General features: G+C 47.5%; 3 non-coding genes across 3 annotated transcripts; all 3 read left to right on the top strand.

Annotated features, from left to right (window-relative positions):
* Positions 1-3,099: 3,099 nt before the first annotated feature.
* LOC138268870 (U5 spliceosomal RNA) lies at positions 3,100-3,215 on the top strand. The gene has a single exon (XR_011200166.1). It is a non-coding gene; the product is annotated as a U5 spliceosomal RNA (small nuclear RNA).
* Positions 3,216-11,416: 8,201 nt separating this feature from the next.
* On the top strand, positions 11,417-11,532 carry LOC138268831 (U5 spliceosomal RNA). The gene has a single exon (XR_011200130.1). It is a non-coding gene; the product is annotated as a U5 spliceosomal RNA (small nuclear RNA).
* Positions 11,533-12,824: 1,292 nt separating this feature from the next.
* Positions 12,825-12,939, top strand: LOC138268881 (U5 spliceosomal RNA). The gene has a single exon (XR_011200176.1). It is a non-coding gene; the product is annotated as a U5 spliceosomal RNA (small nuclear RNA).
* The last annotated feature ends 1,511 nt before the right edge of the window (positions 12,940-14,450 follow it).

Raw genomic sequence — 14,450 nt, 5'->3', positions numbered from 1 at the left:
ACAAACGCATCCCCTCAAGGCTGGCTGCCATATTTTGCATCCCCACCCGCACCTCCTTGGCCAGCTCCCGCTGTACTCCAACTACAGTTCTCTCAAAGCTGGTGCCAGTGTCTTCTGAGTCCTCAGCTGTATTGGCGCTGGCAGGTCTTACAATTGGGGTGGTGGGTGGTTCCTCTGCGATGGCTGCTTGTTCTGTGCTCCTCCTTGTGACTGAAGGTGGGGTCTGGAGGGTTTCAAGGACCTTTTGGATAGTCTCCTGGGGAATGTTTATGGGCTCGTCATCCATGTCATCAGGGAAATCTGGGACAGGCATATCGGCAGGAGATCCATGTTCCTCTGCAATGAAACAGGGTACAATTAGTGTGTTGTGACAATTTTGACGTGACGTGCCTGCCTTTTGATGATTTCACTTTGTGATCTTGTTTTGTATTAATATCTGCAGTCCTTCAGATGGGTATTGTTTCAGGCCTATGGCCCACCTGTGTGTCACATGTATGTTATTGAGTTATCAGACTTGTCAGCCTAATCGCCTCTAGGTGTTGGTTTATGCCAAATAGAGAATTGCTACCTTCTTGTCCTACTTGACCCTCCGTGTATATTCAATCTCATGGTGAGACCTTTCACTGGCTGTGGGTGTTCTGATGGCCCTGGCGGCACACTTAACAATCTGGACCTGCCCCAATCTCTGATCGATCACATCGACTTAAATGTAATTGACATGTTGCATATCCTATGCATGGCAATGTTATAATGTGATATGGATGTTGACATTGTTAATGTGTCCTGCTGATGTTGGGTAATGTGTCTTACATTGGATTGCCCTGATAGTCGTATCAGTGTCCTATTTCCTCCTCTGACTGTGCATGTGTATTTCAGTGATCAGTTACATGTGTCTCCTCCTCAATGCTGTTGTCTGAGCAGCATGACATTTGGGATGTTGCCTTGTTACCCAGGCACAGGATGGACCCTGACAAATGCAGCATGGGTGTGTCCTTAGTGCTGTGTCGCTCCTATTATTGTTTACTTTGGCTGATGTTTGTGACAACTGTGGGCATTGACATTTGAGTGTACTGGGGCCTTTGTCTTGTTTCATGGGATTGTTGCAGATGTCATCCTCACCCCCTAATTTAGGTGTGTATGTTCCATGGGGAGGTTACTGCCATTGGCTACTTGAGCTGCACACAGATCAGAGGTGGTAGTGGCAACTGTTGTTGTAGTTACATTGCAGTTGTCGGTTTGGCTAGAGGATTGCTAATAGGGCCCTAGTTAATGTAGGAGGTATGTTGGCTGACGAGTGCCAGGATGTAAGTTTGACGTAGTGGCCTTCCCACCTGTCGTGGATTTCCCTTTGCTCCATCGTTGGCATGACAGCATGCCCCCATGGGACTGTTGTTGGTGTTGTGTAATGGTGTGCCACAGGTCTTCTCAGAACGGGCCATACTCCCATGCCGTGCCCCTTTACCCATGCCAGTCCATGTATTAGATGACTTCCATGCATTTAGTGGTCGGTATTCCTCCCATGCTCACAGTTGACATTATTGCATTATAATTCCCCATGCGACTTACCCTGCATCTGTGTTGTCTCCTGGTAGTCTGCGCTGTCCTGTCCTTGAATCCCTGTGACGATCTCCTCAGGGATGACGGCTGCGACCATCTCCTCCATATGGTCCAGGGCCTCCTGGTGTGCTGGACTACCCCCTCCAAAAAGTATAAATATGGGCCTACGTTTTTTGAGACTTTGCCACAGGTGAGGCTGTTTATTACTTGTTCAAGACAAAAGTGCTAGCAGTTGGAGCACACCTGTGGGCTGTCTGCTGTTTTCTTTGCGAGAGGAAGTTGGTGTTTTGTTCTGAGGCCTTCTGTCTACTCATTTGCATAGGCCAGGTGGCTCATGGGAAAGATTTTTTGCGGAGCGTGAGGCTGCTTTTCTTGGCTGTCTTGATTCATCACGACAGCAGGCATCAGATTGTCTAGAGAATGACTCCAACCAAAAGGGATAGTGATACAAGCAGGCTGAGCTGCTTTAAAGTGTGTTGCCTCTGAGGCCATGGGAAGGTAAGCAGCACTCTTTTGCAGCAGAACTGGGTTCAACATTCTGTCTAATTGCTTTAACACTGCACACAAATGTCTGGCAAAATCTACCAGAAGATAACCGTGTCAGGAAAGCATTGCAGGGAGAAACAAAGCCAGCATTTACCATTGATACCTCAGTTTCTGCTCGGTATTCCCTTATTTTCACCTGCCTGCTGCTGCGTACCTGGGTGGTGTCTAATGGGAATACTATTAGCGATGCAAAGCCTTACTGTGGCATCAGTGGCATTCAATACACGCAATCTTTAGAAAAACGTTTCCCTGCTCGCCCACTTCACTTTCAGCCTGCCTCCAGCGCTCCGTTTTCCCTGCCCAGCAGACTCACCCTGGCCAATCAGCTGAGGCGAGTCCCACTGAATAGAACACTGAGAACGGTCCACCATTTTTAGGGTCGAGCCTGCGTTGCATGCGCTTGCGCATGCTTATGGCAGCGAGACGCTTTAAGTATTAGAAAAGGGCTCGGAGCCCTGTCGACGTCACGTCAGTGTTTTTCATTGGTTTGTGGGCTTGCTTATTAAAATCTGCTTGCTTTCATTAGTCGAAGGCCTGCATATGTCATTCCTTTTCCGGTGGCTAGCCCTCCTCGAGTGCATCGACCAAGTACAGAAAACATGCAAAGCTCGCTCTTTTATGTCCGGCTCGTGGACTACTTTTTTTCTCTATTTTCCTAGCGCGATTTCGCTTGGCAGATATCGAGCGCTTTCCACAGTTAATTGCACTTTTTCGGGTTACGTACATAAAAGCACTTTTGCTGATAGGTGAAAAATCAGGCTAGGAGTTTAGAACGCGATCAGCTCTAACATGAGCAAACGCGAGACCCGTTGCATTGCAAATGCTTGTTTCTTTCTGTACTTGAAGCAGGGGCCTTGAACTTTTGGGATGTTTTGCTTTCCACTGTGGCTCTTGCCCTGTTAAGTAGGGTGAAAAACCACCTCTCGGACCCTCGCCCTCGCAATGCCAGGGTCTCTGTTTGTGGCGCCACATGTCCTGGTAGGCTCAGCTTGTAACACACTCGGGTTTCTCTTCAAAATGAATAAATCTTTTGCCTCTTACTAAAGATTTCCGTGGAGATGAACGATTATGAGTTTCATTCCATTTTTTGAGGCCTTGCCTCAGATGAGGCTGTTTATTGCTTGTTCAAGGTAAATGTGCTAGCAGTTGGGGCACACCCGTGGGCTGTCTGCTGTTTTCTTTGAGAGAGGAAGTTGGGCCCATATTTATACTTTTTGATGCAAAACTGCGCCGGTGCAGTTTTGCGTCAAAAATGTTACCGCCGGCAAACGCCATTTTCGTGCGCTGTGCGGGCGTCGTATTTATACTTTGACGCGCGGCGGCACAAATCACAGGTGGGAGTCATTATTTTTGACGCACACCGCTGCGTCAAGTCGCAAAGCAAAACAACGTTAATGCAGCGGAAATGACTGTGGGGCGATTTATGACCCCGCAAACCGGATATGCGCCGTTTTTTGACGCAATAGCATAAAAAAACCCCGCAAACAACGCCATTACACCATAGGAGAGCCAAAATTAATCCCAGATGCCACTACAGACCCCAGGAAGATGACAGCAGACCAGGAACCAGCCAGGATGACCCACACAAGAACCAGGACACTTTTCAGAAGAAAAGAAAGTGTCGCTTTGGTGCAGAGGAGCCGGAAATTCTGGTTAAAGAGGTGACGGAACACCAGCACCAAATGTTTGTCACATCAAAGTTGCCAATCAGTAGGAGAGAGGCAATATGGCAACAAATTGTCGACAAGATTAACAGTGTGGCTGAAGTACGCAGAGCTGTCATCGAGTGCAAGAAACGCTGGCATGACTGCAAGCGCAGGACAAGGGAAAAGATGGCCAGGAACAGGAAGGCAGCACTGCAGACTGGAGGGGGAGTCTAGCACAGTAGGAGGCCCTGGACCACATGGAGGAGATGGTCGCAGCCGTCATCCCTGAGGAGATCGTCACAGGGATTCAAGGACAGGACAGCGCAGACTACCAGGAGACAACGCACATGCAGGGTAAGTCGCATGGGGAATTATAATGCAATAATGTCAACTGTGAGCAGGGGGTTGGGATACCGACCACTAAATGCATGGAAGTCATCTAATACATGGAGTGGCATGGGTAAAGGGGCATGGCATGGGGGCATGGCCCGTTCTGACAAGACCTGGGGCAAACCATTACACAACACAAACAGCAGTCCCATGGGGGCATGCTGTCATGCCAACGATGGAGCAAAGGAAAAGCCACGCCAGGAGGGAAGGCCACAATGTCAAACTGACATCCCGGCACACGTCAGCCACCATACCCCCTACATTAACTAGGGCACTCTTAACAACCTCTAGCCATACCGACAATTGGAATGTAACTGAGACAACAGTTGCCACTACCACTTCTGCTCTATGTGCAGCTCAAGTAGCCAATGGCAGTAACCTCCCCATGGATCATCCACACCTAAATTAGGGGGTTGAGGATGACAACTTCAACAATCCCCAGAAACAAGACAAAGGCCCCAGTACTCTCAAATGTCAATGCCCATAGTTGTCGCAAACATCAGCCAATGTAAACAACAATAGGAGCTACACAGCACTAAGGACACACCCATGCTGCATATGTCAGGGTCCATCCTGTGCCTGGGTAACAATGCAACATCCCAAATGTCATACTGCTCAGACAACAGCATTGAGGGGGGGACACATGTAACAGGTCACTGAAATACACCGGCACAGTCAGAGGAGGAAATAGGACACTGCTACGACTATCAGGGCAATCCAATGTAACACACATTCCCCAACATCAGCAGGACACATTACCAATGTCAACATCCATATCAGATCATAACATTGCCATGCATAGGATATGCCACATGTCAATTACATTTAAGTGGATGTGAAAGATCAGAGAGTGGGGCTGGTCCAGATTGTTAAGTGTGCTGCCAGGGCCATCAGTACACCCACAGCCAGTGAAAGGTCTCACCATGAGAATGGATGTGGACGAAGGCTTGAGTAGGAAAAGAAGGTGGCAATTCTCCATTTGGCATAAACCAACACCTAGAGGCTATGAGGCTGACAAGTCTGATAACTCAAAAACATACATGTGACATACAGGTGGGCCATAGGCCTGGAAGAATGCCCATCTGAAGGACTGGGAAAATGAACACAAAACAAGATCACAAAGTGAATTCATCAAAAGGCAGGCACGTCACATCAAAATTGCCACAACACAGACACACTAATTGTACCCTGTTTCATTGCAGAGGAAGATGGATCTCCTGCGGTTATGCCTGTCCCAGATTTCCCTGATGACATGGATGACAAGCCGATAAACATTCTCCAGGAGACTATCCAAAAGGTCCTTGACACCCTCCAGACCCCACCTTCAGTCACAAGGAGGAGCACAGAACAAGCAGCCATCGCAGAGGAACCACCCCAATTGTAAGACCTGCCAGCTCCAATACAGCTGAGGACTCAGACGACACTGGCACCAGCTTTGAGAGAACTGTAGTTGGAGTACAGCGGGAGCTGGCCAAGGAGGTGCGGGTGGGGATGCAAAATATGGCAGCCAGCCTTGAGGGGGTGCGTTTGTGCATGATGTCATCTGCAGATCAGGCAGCAGCTATGCAAGCCCTAACATCCATACTGCAAGGACTACAAGAAACTTTCAAGGAATTCACCACTGCAGTAAGGGAGTTGCCACAAAACCTCGCACCCCAAACCTTCCACTGCATGCACGAATGCAATCATGACCCCCTCAGGGCCGACCTGGCTGCCTACCATCGTGATGTGGCTGCTATTCACAAGAACCAGCAGACTCTCCTTGCTGCAGTACTGCCCTTAAGACCTTAACAGGGAGCAGCGACCGGGATGTCTGACTCCACGTCTTTTAACACTGAGGTGTGTGTTGCCCCTTCACAACCAACAACAACAAGGACAGAGGAGGCAACACACACATCAGAAGAAGAAGACATGGAACAGATCACATTCACAAGGAAAATTACCCGGAAGCATTAGTCCCTGCCACATGGCCCACATTTACCAAGGTCCTGCGCTTTGTAACTTGCCAGTCTTGCAACAACTTTACTCAAGCACTGTTCTGCAAACCACTGTATATCTTGTCACCCAGCCCAGTGATTGTCTCTCTCCTACTCATGGCAAATCATGTCCCTCTGCACTGTCTGAAACATCAACCCCAGCATGTCAAAAGCATTTCGGAAACCCCTTGTGTAGGATCACAATGTAAGATGTCCCTATAATGGACTCACAATCATGGACAATGTGCAGATAGCACTACAGCACTTTTCAATAAATAGCACTTACACAACAAATCTGTCTCTGGGTAATGTGACATATCAACTGTGCAGTAGATAACTGAAATGTGCCTACTGTCAAATTACGTAGCTTGTCAATACAACCGTCCTGATAATATGTAGCCAGAGAATTCTGCACAGTGCCCATGATTGCATGATACTCTGCCCATCCTGAGGGACAAATCTGATGAAGTGAGAAACCATACACCATCATGCTGTGTTGGACAGAAGAATGCTTCCTCAGGGGATAACTATGTCATCAAATAGTGGCCGCAAAATGTTGTCGACATGCAAAAATAACACAAATAACATGCCACACTAATGTAAGTATACACTGCAAAACTGCATAAATGAAGGTGTCTGAGTTAACATACAAATAGGTAATCATGCCGAACTGTGTCACAAATGATGTATGAGGGTCATGAAGACAAGAATACAAGATTGCCAATGAGAACTCATCTTATAAGGGTGTGCATGATCATCACACTGCAGTAAGACCTAAAACTGTTTCCCCAGTACCAAGTCTGGAAGCACTGTTTGTGACTTTGAAAACACACTTATCAAAAGAAACACATTGTCATCCACATTAACTGTGATTGGTTGTTGTAACGAAGGGTCGACACTTTGCAAGGTAGCTCTGGGCTAGCTGCCAATCGTACAGCTCAGTTGGGATTTGTTTGTAGCATAGGATACAGATGTTATAGTACAAAATTGATGTACACTGAATCCAAACCCACGATCAAGTACGATTCAACACATACTATTAACGGTTAACCAAATATTTATTAAATGCTAATCACAGAAGAGGAAACTGAGGGAAAAATCTTACCTACCCTAATCTACCCTGACTACTCATTACCCACAACTGTCCCTAACTAACCTAAGCTACACTTACTTATCACATGTAACGAAAAGTTCTAAACATCTACCCCCCACCCCCCCTATGAGACGGGACACATGGAGGACAACACATACTAACCTAAACACATACTATACTATTGTACACAACTACATATTTTTTTTTTTTTTTTTTTGTGATTTATTTTTTTTTTTTTTTTTTTTTCTTTTTAAACACACAAGAACCCCAACATAGCCCACCATCCACCCACCCACACATGTAATAAGTAAAAATAGAAACAATCAGGACCCCCACCCCCCACCCACTAACACTAACTAAACTAACAGCCTATACTAACCTAACACTAAGCCCCCTAAGCCCACTAACTATAAGAACAAGGAAAGAGGAGGAAGGGGAGGGAATCATGTCCATATAAAAAAGTCTAGAGGTTGGCCCTCCGGAGGGTCCTCTTAATGGACTTAACACGCCAATTAATGTGGCGCACATCCCGGCTCAGGTGGCTCAACTTGCGCAGCACTTTGTCCATCTTACGGTCCATTTGGTTGAAAGCTGCAGGGTCAACAGATGGAGCTGTGGCAGTCTGGGTACCGGTGGAGGAGGTCTGTCTGGGTGTGGTGCCCGGCCTAGTGGACTGTCCTGCACCGGTGGCAATGCCGGGGCCTGGAAGTCCAGCAGATGTCGGACCAACAGTGGCAACTGTGGGTGGGGCCACCTGGCTCGGATTGGTGGTTGTGCTGGTGGTGGCTGTGGTGGGCAAAGTAGGCCCACCCTGTGGGAAGTCTCTTCATGCCCCGGAGGCCCGTTCGTGGCGATATCGCCGGGCCATCCTCCCAAACCCTGACTCTACCAGCAGGATGTGCTGGTATCGCATGGCCCGGTGCTGAAATTCACGGACCTGGTCTGGAGTCATGTTAGCAGCTGTGAAGACAAATGCAGATATTCTACATTAGTAACTGCATTGTGTGTAATGGCACAGTAAGTTAATCAGACAATACATCTACTGTACTTGTAACAGCTCATATCACAATACAGATCGTTGAATGTCCCTGAGGAAGTACATGGCAGGCCAGACTACAAAGGTCACATCACACATAGCACATCCATAACCTACAAGATGGGTAACAACTGGCTTTGACTTGCAATCTGAGTTCTGCCAGTTATCAGCTAAGAATCATGCTGCATATCCTCCGCCAAGACCTAGGCTACAAATGTCAGTGTACGGAAAGCAAAACTAAAGCCACATGGTCTGCAAGTTGTAACTGGACTTGCCAGTATAGTACCAACTGCCAAACCTGAGTGTGTATACTAGTTTGCAACCAAACCGTCACTTATTCACATGTATGTGTAACATACTGGTATCATCAGTACTAGGTACCCCAATCACAAACCCATGCCCGTGTTTGAAGGGGGGGTGGATAAACAACTATAATTTGCCAACACGGACACTGAGGAGTGTATAGAAAACTCCACACATGTTTGTCTCTACAGACACACCACAGGTAAGGTCTATCAACAAATAGGAGTCAGCAAACCCTAGAGCACTCACAGGGCCACACATGTCAGGAAATGCAAAACTTGGTACACAACATATACTTCCAGTGAGGCCTGACTTACATCAGACACAGAGTTGCTAGAACACCCATGATCATGAATTGCATGCACACCTAGGCCATTGCACTCAAGTTCCACATACTTTTAGCACTACATGTGGAACTACATGCTGCTAGGAGGTTCTACCTACTGTTTCATAATTACGTAGGTAAATAGGGAAGCAGATGTCTATTGGAAAGCAATTTGCTATACCAATCTTAGAGAATGTGGGTCTGACAGGCTGACTAAATCGGAGCTGACTTCCAGTGCGACTCTTGGTGATACAAGTGTCATCCACATGACTAACCCCTGTACTCACAGTGGGGCCTACAGGAATAGCCTACAATCCCTACATGATACCATTGGATACGCATTGGCCAACTCAAAACATGTGAGAAACTGAATTCCCACTCATGGAACAAGAGAAAAGGTTGCCCAATGCATCACCCCTTGCTATGCCTCCAACTCACACGAGTCCATAACCAGCAAACACAACACATAACAGACATATCAACACTTACTGGAGTGGTCGGGGTCCTCAAATGTCGCCACCTCTCCCACAGTGTAGAGTGCCGGTCCACCTGTAAGGTATGGAAGGAAGAAATGTGCCCAAAATCTGTGCACAGCGCAACAATTTCATAAACATATACAATGTGTAGGATGAATAAGGAACTGGCAACCATTCAGACATGATGGTACTGCATCTGATATATCACGGCCAACTTGTACATAGCATGGGTCTCCTGTGACAGTTACACACATATCTGCACACATACTTTGGCCCTAACTATCATGTGGTTGCAAACATGCCCCGTAATTGGTGACCAGAAAAAAATATGGAGTGTAATCGTCTCATCATGTGCATCCAAGAGAGACATCCAAAGCCTGGTTACTTGAGGACTGCATTACCAGTCAAACATGCCTTGAGGCCATGACACATTAATGACACATAGGTCCAATGTACAGAGGGAGGGGCAGGGACTTTTGTAAGCCATCCTGTTGTTACAGTTTATTCAATTGATGTGGCCCAGCTATGGTGATTTGCACCAACCATGGAGATGTAAAGCCATGTGCATACACTTGGACTGCCATCCATATTTGGAATGTGGCACAACTAAGTCCAACAAACATTCTAAGATGTTAGCTGAGGGCACCTTACACCTTTTCACGATGTTTTCAAATCCAGATCTGACATGTATCCAAAAAGATCAAGGAACACATTAATCCCACACATTTATAGTACTTCCGTGAACGCTTTCCTTCCACACTCACCAGACTCACATGAGACATATGCCTGAGCCACTTTGCTATTATCAATTGACGTGAAGGCATGGGGCATGGGAAAGAATTTCTGCGGAGTGTGAGCCTGCTTTTCTTGGCTGTCTTGAATCATCACGACAGCCGGCATTAGATTGTCTCTGCTCTCAACATCTCTGCTGCCAGCAGGCCAGGGGTGCACCTACTTTTCACAGGTGGCCACCAACACTCAGGCCGGCATTAGATTGTCTCTGCTCCCAACATCTCTTCTGCCAGCAGGCCAGGGGTGCACCTACTTTTCACAGGTGGCCACCAACACTCAGGCTGTGCTTTTCATAGGGCTTGCCCGTTGTTGGTGCCCTTGGAGGTATACAGGTGGCTAGTGCTGGGTGCCTTGGGAGGTGTAAAGATGGATAGTCCTGGGCTGGCTCCCTCTCAGATTCATTTGAAAGGGGGTGTCTGGCTTGTGACTCTGGCCTAGCTACCTAGATCCTTTTAGATTCAGGCTCAGCTAGAGGATGTGCCAGAATGTACATGATTTTGTTCTGGAGCATGGTGGTGGCCCACTGCATTTGGATGGGATGGTTAGTGCAGGAAAGGGTAAATTATCGTGGAGACAAAAGGCCCAGAGAGTGACCCCAACCGAAAGGGATAGTGATACAAGTAGGCCAAGCTGCTTCAAAATGTGCTGCCTCTGAGGTCATGAGAAGGTAAGCAGCACTCTTTTGCAGCAGAACTGGGTTCAACATTCTGTCTAATTGCTGCTTTAACACTGCACACAAATGTCTGGCAAAATCTACCAGAAGATAACTGTGTCAGGAAAGCATTGCAGGGAGAAAAAAAGCCAGCATTTACCATTGATACCTCAGCTTCTGCTCGGTATTCCCTTATTTTCACCTGCCTGCTGCTGCATACCTGGGTGGTGTCTAATGGGAATACTATTAGTGCTGCAAAACCTTACTGTGGCATCAGTGGCATTTAATACACGCAATCTATAGAAAAACGTTTCCCTGCTCGCCCACTTCACTTACAGCCTGCCTCCAGCTTTCTGTTTTCGCTGCCCAGCAGACTCACCCTTGCTAATCAGCTGAGGCGAGTGCCACTGAAATTTGCATATGCCCAGACAGAACCCTGAGAACAGTCCAGCATTTTGACTTTCTCTACTTGAAGCAGGGGCCTTGAACTTTTGGGCTGTTTTGCTTTCCACTGTGGTTCTTGCCCTGTCAAGTAGGGCGAAAAACCACCTCTCAGACCCTTACCTCGCAATGCCAAGGTCTCTGTTTGTGACGCCACATGCCCTGCTAGGCTCAGCGTGTAAAACACTCGGGTTTCTCTTCAAAACAAATAAATCTTTCGGCTTTTACTAAAGATTTCCGTGGAGAGGAACGTTTATGAGTTTCATTCAATTTTTTGAGGCCTTGCCACAGGTGAGGCTGTTTATTGCTTGTTTAAGACAAAAGTGCTAGCAGCTGGGGTACACCTGTGGACTTTCTGCTGTTTCCTTTGCGAGAGGAAGTTGGTGTTTTGTTCTGAGGCCTGCTGCCTACTCATTTGCATACGCTGAGTGTAGGACAGGTGGCTCATGGGAAAGAATTTCTGCGGAGCGTGAGGCTGCTTTTCTTGGCTGTCTTGAATCACCACAACAGCAGGCATTAGATTGTCTCTGCTCCCAACATCTCTGCTGCCTGCAGGCCAGGGGTCACCCTACTTTTCACAGGTGGCCATCAACACTCAGGCTGTGCTATTCAGAGGGCTTGCCCGTTATTGTGCTCCTGGAGGTATATAGGTGGCTAGTTCTGAGTTCTTTGGGTGGTGTAAAGATGGCTAGTTCTGGCCTGGCATCCTCTCAGATTCATTTGAAAGGGGGTGTCTGGCTTGTGACTCTGGCCTAGCTAGCTAGACCCTTTTAGATTCAGGCTCAGCTAGAGGATGTGCCAGAATGTACATGATTTGTTCTGGAGCATGGTGGTGGCCCACTGCATTTGGATGGGATGGTTAGTGCAGGAAAGGGTAAATTATCATGGAGACAAAAGGCCCAGAGAGTGACCCCAACCGAAAGGGATAGTGATACAAGCAGGCCGAGCTGCTTTAAAATGTGCTGCCTCTGAGGCCATGGGAAGGTAAGCAGCACTCTTTTGCAGCAGAACTGGGTTCAACATTCTGTCGAATTGCTTTAACACTGCACACAAATGTCTGGCAAAATCTACCAGAATATAACTGTGTCAGGAAAGCATTGCAGGGAATAAAAAAGCCAGCATTTACCATTGATACCTCAGCTTCTGCTCGTTATTCCCTTATTTTCACCTGCCTGCTGCTGCGTACCTGGGTGGTGTCTGATGGGAATACTATTAGCGCTGCAAAGCCTTACTGTGGCATTAGTGGCATTCAATACATGCAATCTATAGAAAAATGTTTCCCTGCTCGCCCACTTCACTTACAGCCTGCCTCCAGCTTTCTGTTTTCCCTGCCCAGTAGACTCACCCTTGCCAATCAGCTGAGGCGAGTGACACCGAAATTTGCATATGCCCAGACAAAACCCTGAGAACGGTCTAGCATTTTTTCTTTCTCTACTTGAAGCAGGGGCTTTGAACTTTTGGGCTGTTTTTCTTTCCACTGTGGTTCTTGCCCTGTTAAGTAGGGCGAAAAACCACCTCTCCGACCTTCGCCCTCGCAGTGCCACAGTCTCTGTTTGTGGCGCCACATGCCCTGCTAGGCTCAGCTTGTAACACACTCGGGTTTCTCTTCAAAACGAATAAATCTTTCGTCTTTTACTAAAGATTTCCTTGGAGAGGACGTTTATGAGTTTCATTCAATTTTTTGAGGCCTTGCCACAGGTGGGGCTGTTTATTGCTTGTTGAAGACAAAAGTGCTAGCAGTTGGGGCACACCTGTGGGCTGTCTGCTGTTTTCTTTGTGAGAGGAAGTTAGGGGCATAATATACTCCGTCTGCGCCGAATGTGCGTCAAAAATTTTGACGCACATTCAGCGCAAATGTTGCCCCGTATTTAAACTTTGACGCCCGAGCCCGCGGACGACAAAATTCCGCTGTGTGCGTCATTTTTTGGATGCAGCAACCCGCCTTGCGTCAATCATATGAAAGGTAGGCGTTCCCGTCCAAAAAATGACTTAAACGGCCGTCCGTCGTATTTATGTTTTCACGCAAAAATGACATACGGCCGGGAGGCGGAGCTGGAAAATGACGTACAGCCTGATTAGCATAAAAAATTAACGCCTGGGTCAGAGCAGGCGTTAAAATGGGGCAAACACACCTGTATTTAATCAGAACACACAGAAGCAACAGCAGAATAGCAGAGCAGCAACAGGGAGACATGGAGGTGATTCTAATCCAGCGTGCACGCAGACACAGAGCCCTGCAGCAACAACAGCAGCTACAACAACACCAGCAGGGACCCCAAAGGCAGCGCAGAAGGCAGGAGAGGATATTCCACCCCAGAACAACCCTTCATGGCCTCAGGAAACATGACATCATCCAGAGGTACATGTTGAACTGGCAGGCCGTTTAGCAGCTGCTGCGCAACGTTGAACCGCAGTTGGCCCCCACTTTGCTGACACCCCGCACCATCCCAACAGAAACCAAGCTGCTAGCCGTACTTCACATGCTGGCAAGTGGCTGTTTTCAAACAACTGGTGCCCTGGTTGCCAGAATATCACAACCATCATTCTCCGCCTTTTTGCACAGAATACTTGATCCCATCATTAGACTTACACCCCGCCACATCTGCTTCCCTAACACACTGCAGAAGCAGCAGGAAACAAAACAAGAGTTCTACCTCATCAGTGGCTTCCTAACACGTCCTTGGAGCAATCAACAACACCCATGTACGCCTTGTGCCACCTGCTGCAACTGAACACCTCTACTGCAACAGGAAGCACACACATTCCATCAACGTGCAGGCCATTGTCGATCACCAGGGATTGATCACCAACATCGTGGCTAAATATCTTGGGAGTGTACATGACTCCTTCATCTTCCGTCACTGCACCATCAATGAACACTTCCAGGATGGACGGTATGGCAATGGACTACTTGTTGGTAAGTACAAAAACCTACTTATATACACACTGCACAGCATCCCTCTAGGACACACAACACATACACCACAACAGCAGCATGTGAACAGGAGCCCACTGAGGTCGTGACATCGCTAGCCATGTTTCTTAGGTCGGCAGTGAACCTGTCACACATCTGAAATTACTGTACAGCCTAATGTTAAGACGTCAAAGATCACAACGTGTGGAGTGGGTTGCCTAAATGTCACCTTGCAAAATGTAAGTGTCCCAATGACGTTTACCTGAATCCATTGCATAAGTCTAAAGGTATGGGATGTCCAGG

This window comes from Pleurodeles waltl, chromosome 12, assembly GCF_031143425.1.
Source record: "Pleurodeles waltl isolate 20211129_DDA chromosome 12, aPleWal1.hap1.20221129, whole genome shotgun sequence".
NCBI lineage: Eukaryota > Metazoa > Chordata > Amphibia > Caudata > Salamandridae > Pleurodeles > Pleurodeles waltl.
This window is presented reverse-complemented; position numbering and strand designations above follow the sequence as displayed.